Raw genomic sequence first — 6071 nt, forward strand, 5'->3', positions numbered from 1 at the left:
ATACAGTAACATCAAATTCTGATGCTAGACATAGACACAAAGCAGATTTTATCTTAATTCTCTCCAATAACTCCAAGTACAGCAGAAATGCAGGAGGCTGTGGTTCTACTCTGAAACTGACCCCGTACTTGGTGTGCTGCTGGCCTTGTTTGAGTTGGCCTGGAGCACCCTCAGTTTCTGTGGCTGTTGATATAAGCTGCTTGCCTTCATTCACTGAAACCAACCTGACAACTCAGGACAACCCAGCAAGTTTTCTGGAGGTACCAGGGCAGTGGCCTTTATTGCGAGAGCAGAGGAAAATGTCAAAAAAAGGTAGAAGTAATGTTGTAGCAGAATAGTTTGATTGGTAGCAGTAAAACAGCTGCTGTGAATAGAGTCAAAGGATGGGCAGGTAGAATGGGGAGGGAGTGTTCTCCAGGTATGGACAGTATTGTTATAATTGATTGAAGGTGAAAGTGACACAGATAAAATGTAAAAAGGTAGATAATTGGCATTTTTTTTAAATGACTGAATGCAAATCTATATTGAATTGAATAAATGTCATTGGAAACATTGAGAGCCAGAAGGAAAGTACAGAAACATTTCAGGAGATGCATCTAAGCGGACAGCATTTATAAAGAGCCACAGTGGGCCAAATGGCCTCCCGTTCAATTAATACTCAACCATTACATGCAAGGGCTGAAACTCAAGGCATTCTAGTTACAGCATCTTGCACACGCCATAGAAACAGAGCTTCTGCGTACTTCAGTTCAAACTCACACTGTCTCTTTGTACCCTGTTATTCAATGGGCCACTGTATACAAAGCTGAGGCATAGATATAGTTTAATAACTCCTGCAGACTCACGGAAACCATTTAAAGTTGTGGCCAGTTTCTAGCCCCAGGCCAATCACTGGCCATGCCTATCCCAATACCACTTCTCAATTTACCCCTCACAGAGACTCCAGCAACTAGTACTTCACTCACTCTTAGATTCCTCAGTTTTATGGTGATTCATATCACAATGTTGTTTTCCTCCTCAAATAAATGTACACACAGCTCCCCACAGAGACAAACTGATTCACACACAGTCACGTACACCAGCAGTGTTCAGTCTCTTATCAGCAGTGTTTTCAGATCTACACTGGGGGCTCCTAGTCCAAAGAACCCAGGACTAAAATCCCTGCTGCCGCTCCAAGTGAGATTAATTCACTCTTTTTAAATTTAGGCATCAATATTATCACCTCCCTTATCTCACAGCTCCACATTCAACTCAATAATCCCTCTGTGGATCTGTAGATGCTGTAGTGGAGAAACGTGGCTTTACAAACGACACCACGCCTTCAGAAAGCCAAAGCATGCACTCTCTGACCTCGAAACATTCATCCTCACTTTGGCTGGAAATGTCAGACACTACTTCCTCCCCCTCTTCACAAAAATCAATCTGCTCTTCCTTGCACTGGATAGAGGAGTATTTAAACTCAGTCTCAATATCTCTGGATGAAATCAAACCATTGAATATACCAAGTTTCAAAATAAAGTAGAATTTAAAAAAGAGCTGGTGTGAGTCATCTCATGGTCTGTCGATTCAATGCCATGCAATTTTTTTCCGATTTGGCATCAGTTCATAAAAATAAATATTTGGAGAAAAATACCTAGCCTAACAGGAAAGCCAGTTTCCCTGCTGTATTTTGTCCGAGATGATATTTTGAATCTGTCTGTCGGATTTAGATCAATGTGAATGGTCCCAGGACAAGACCCCAAGTTCCTCCAGTGATCTGGCCAACATTTGTTTCTCAACCAACATCACCAAAACAGCAATAAAAGTATCTGCTTACAGTATCTGGAATTAGTCACTTCATAGCAATGGAGGTTGATAGAAGTGTTTACAAATAGGAGTAAAGAGGGAGAAATTGCTCGTGGTAGGAGGAATGGTAACCAAGGCAGAGATTAAAACAGCAGAAGCAGTGGAAAGTGATGAAGAAAAAAATATATTACTCAACATATTGGAATGCACAGCCTGAAAGGAGTGGGAGCATATTCAACAAATCACACAGTCTTGCTCTGATTGCAACATACAATGACCCTATAGAGTCGTAGAGCCTTGCAGCATGGAAACAGGCCCTTTGGCCCATGTTGACCAAGTTGGGCAAATTCATTTACCTGCATTTTACAGAGGACTCTGTTTACATATCTGATGTGCAGCTGCAAGAAAGAATTTCAGTGGTCTATTTCAACACATATGACAATAAAACACTCATGACTCTCAGCCTAAAGCCCTCTAGGTCCTTCTACAATATTTAAGTAAGTAAGTAACAAGAACTGCCTCACTTCAACGATGCTTATTGAGATATGTTGATGTTTTACGATGGTAAGTGACGAAGTGTGGAATTAGGAGCAGTTTGTTAAGTAATTTACACAGATTGGAACAGAGTAATTCTGCTAAAACCGGGCATCCGTAAGCAAGTTATTGTAATCAATATCAACCACCACTTATCAGCACTGTGCTGATGATGGAGTGGAGAGATTTAGGGAAGGGTTTTCAGAACTTGTAACCCTGGATTTGCTGACGGAATTCCAAAATCAATCGCAAGCAAGCCCAACTGAGCTTTCACGGTTCATGTGAGCTCCCCACTCCAAGCTGCACCTTAGCTGCTGTTCCTTTGGTGAGCTCTCAGCTGCTGCCACCTTGGAAGATGTCAATCCAGTCAAACATCCACACTACATGGCTTATAGTACCTGACAGTAAAACATAGTTAAATATGAAACCAGAAATGGTGGCTTCCTTTAATCCTGTAGAAAGAAAGGAATGGACAAGTGCCTTTGCCTCCCCCCCCCCCCCCCCCCCCCCAAATGCTGTACATTATCAATCAGCCAACAAGGACACAGAGTGCTGCAGCCGCTCAGTGGGTCTGGCAGCATCTCAGGAGAACATGGATCAGTGACATTTCAGACCAGGACCCTTCAGACTGTTGACCAACATCACTCAGCCAAGACCTTGCTTGTTATGTACGGGGCCAGAATGACCAGCTAACTGGTAACCACTTGCTAACTGGCAACAGATTTAATGCCAACATTTGTGAAAACAGGAACATTCCTCAGAACATTAATCCTTACGGTTACCAGCCCTGGTGTTACAGAGTAGCTTGTACCTTCTCCCAGACTGCCAATTCTTAATTCCTTTCTTAAGATACACACATGCTCCTCCCCAATTTTACGTTTTCCTCCAATCCACCCTTCCTCCCCTGATCCTACCCTGACAAGCTCTATTCCCCCACCCTATCCTTCCCTGAACCACCTAGTGCCAGTACATCACTCTAAGCATCAGCATGACCCTGTTTCCCCGAGCATGCTTAGTGATGAGCCACATAATGTATGTGCCGATAAGATCAGATTTGGCACATTCATTGTCTCAACTTTATATTAAAAGTCCTCTTATATAGATTGGAGTGTTTCAGAAATGACATGATTATGTTGCAAGAAAATAACTGCAGATGCTGGTACAAATCGAAGGTATTTATTTCACAAAATGCTGGAGTAACTCAGCATCTCAGGAGAGAAGGAATGGGTGATGTGTCGGGTCGAGACCCTTCTTTTCAGAAGGGTCTCGACCCGAAACGTCACCCATTCCTTCTCTCCTGAGATGCTGCCTGACCTGCTGAGTTACTCCAGCATTTTGTGAATAAATACCTTTGATTATGTTGCAAAATGAATTCATCCAACACCTACTGACAGCCGGTGATACTAGGAGGCATCCTAGCTGGCAGAATCGGGGAGACTCTGGCACTTCCCATCAGGTGCTGTGAGCTCACTGGCTGAAGCAGCTGGCTCGTCTACTGTGGGTCTGAGTCACAAAGCATGTCTGGTGTGGATAATAATGTTTCCTGCTGTGCCTGCAACTGGTTATCAAACCATTGGGTCTACCTCAAGGTTGCGCGAGGTGTTATGAGGTGTTTGCGCAGTAATTAATCAGAACTAGAAGGTTTCAAGGTCAGTTTATTGTCACATGTACCAATTAAAGTACAGTGAAATTTGAGTTACCGTACAACCACTGAGAAACAATCTGCTGCAGCAGTGGTTTCCTCCAGCATTTGGCTTTCAATAGCCTGGATTAACAGAACCAATGATGCCATTCAAAAGATGTAATTAAAGGAACATTCTGCGAAAACCATACTCCAGTCTCAACACTACGGATCTCAGGCACAGAGATACATTATATGGAAGGGTTTGCAGGCTTGGAGCAGGTGACTTGAGACCTCAGCTGCCAAAGTTTCACCACTGGGTTTTCCTACAACACGTGCAGGTCGAATGAAGTAACCCATGGAGAATGATGACTGCAGTCGGTTAACGACTCCATTGACTACCAGGCCAATTGGAGGGAATTGAGAAAAATCTCCTCTAGCTGCTCGGTTCTTTTGCTCCCATTTAATAGTCTATATTTTGACAAAGAGCAGGAGTTGTACGCTGGCCAATGATGATTGTAACTCATCTGATGACAAAGTCAGAATATCCAGCCAACACCACAATGCAAGTCATACACCTCAAGACCACATGATATTGTAAATAACATGGTTAGTAAATTTGTGGATGACACTAAAATTGGTGGTAGTTCAGTTTCGTTTATTGCTGTCACGTATACCGAGGTACAGTGAAAAGGTTTTGTTGCGTGCTATCCAGTCGGTAGCCAAAACATGATTACAATCGAGCCAATGTGTTCAGAGAGGAAAGATGCCCAAGTTTACAAAAGGATCTGGATCAACTGCAGAAGGCAAAGGGAATGTAACTCTTGACAAGTTTGAGGTGATAATTTATTTGTATGTTTCCGTATATTTTTGATGTCATTAAGCTGGAAAACGTACAGAGGATTCATTCACCAGGATGTTACCAGGACTCTCGGCCTTAAGTTATATGGAGAGGCTGAATAGTCTGGGACTTTTTTCCTGAAGTGTAGGAGGCTGAAGGGTGAACATACTAGAAATATACAAAATTGTGAGAGGTATAAAAACGGTGAATGGTCACAGTCTTTACCCCAGAGTAGAGGTGATAGAACAAACAAAAAGTATGGGTTTAAGGGTGAAAGACAACATTTAAAAGGGACCTGAAGAGCAGTAAGGGTGGTGCATATATGTAACAAGATGCCAGAGGTGGGTACAATAATTTAAAAATACATTTAAAAGACAATTTTAAACAGGTACATGGTAGGAAGTATATAGAGGGATATATACTAAAGGTGGGCAGATGAGACTAGCTCAGCTATTGTGGACGAATTGAGTCAAATGGCCTGTTTCTGTGCTGTATCACTCTATGACTCTACAAGTTGACAAGTTTTGAGGACAAGGGACAGAGGTTCTTTCTGGAGAGAATTCTAGAACTAAGGGCCTATGAAGTTTAAAACTTGGCCCCAAAGGAGGTCAGTGAGAAGGGAGGAGAAAGGGGGAACCAGAATTGGAGGTGTGGAGAGAATGTTGTTAGAGAAAGAGAATGACAGAGTGCTGGAGGCACTTGAACCCATGATAGCGACTTTAAATTGAATCAGCGAGCAGAGGGCATTTGGTGAGGGGGACTTGGTGAGTGTTCCCAAGAGCTCAGGTTTATGGACAGTGGATGAGAGGACAACCAGGAGAGAGTAGAAACAAGGAATTGCAGATGCTGGTTTACACAGAAGGACACAGTGCTGGAGTAACTCAGCGGGTCAGGCAGCATCTCTGGAGAACACGGATAGGTGAAGTTGCAGGTCGGGACCCTTCTTCAGAGTGATTGCAGGAGAGAGTCGAGTTGCACTGTACAGTAGAATTACACTATTATCCCACAACAGCAAGTCCATAACAAAATCAAAGGATATAGAATATTACAGGGTTAAAGCTACAAAATATTTAAGGATACAAACCCAGAAACAATTACGGCAGCTATATTAGTGCTTAATTCTTTAATATGCTATCAGTAATCTCAACTCGTTAAAAAGAAATGCCCAAGTTAAAATGAGTGTGAGATAAATGTAGACTGTACTAGATATATTGCTGCACTTAACCCCCAAAAGGTAAACAACTGCACATTTCCAGTACTTACAATGAAAGCACAGAATTCTAAATCCCA

Source organism: Rhinoraja longicauda, chromosome 31, assembly GCF_053455715.1.
Source record: "Rhinoraja longicauda isolate Sanriku21f chromosome 31, sRhiLon1.1, whole genome shotgun sequence".
Classification (NCBI taxonomy): domain Eukaryota; kingdom Metazoa; phylum Chordata; class Chondrichthyes; order Rajiformes; family Arhynchobatidae; genus Rhinoraja; species Rhinoraja longicauda.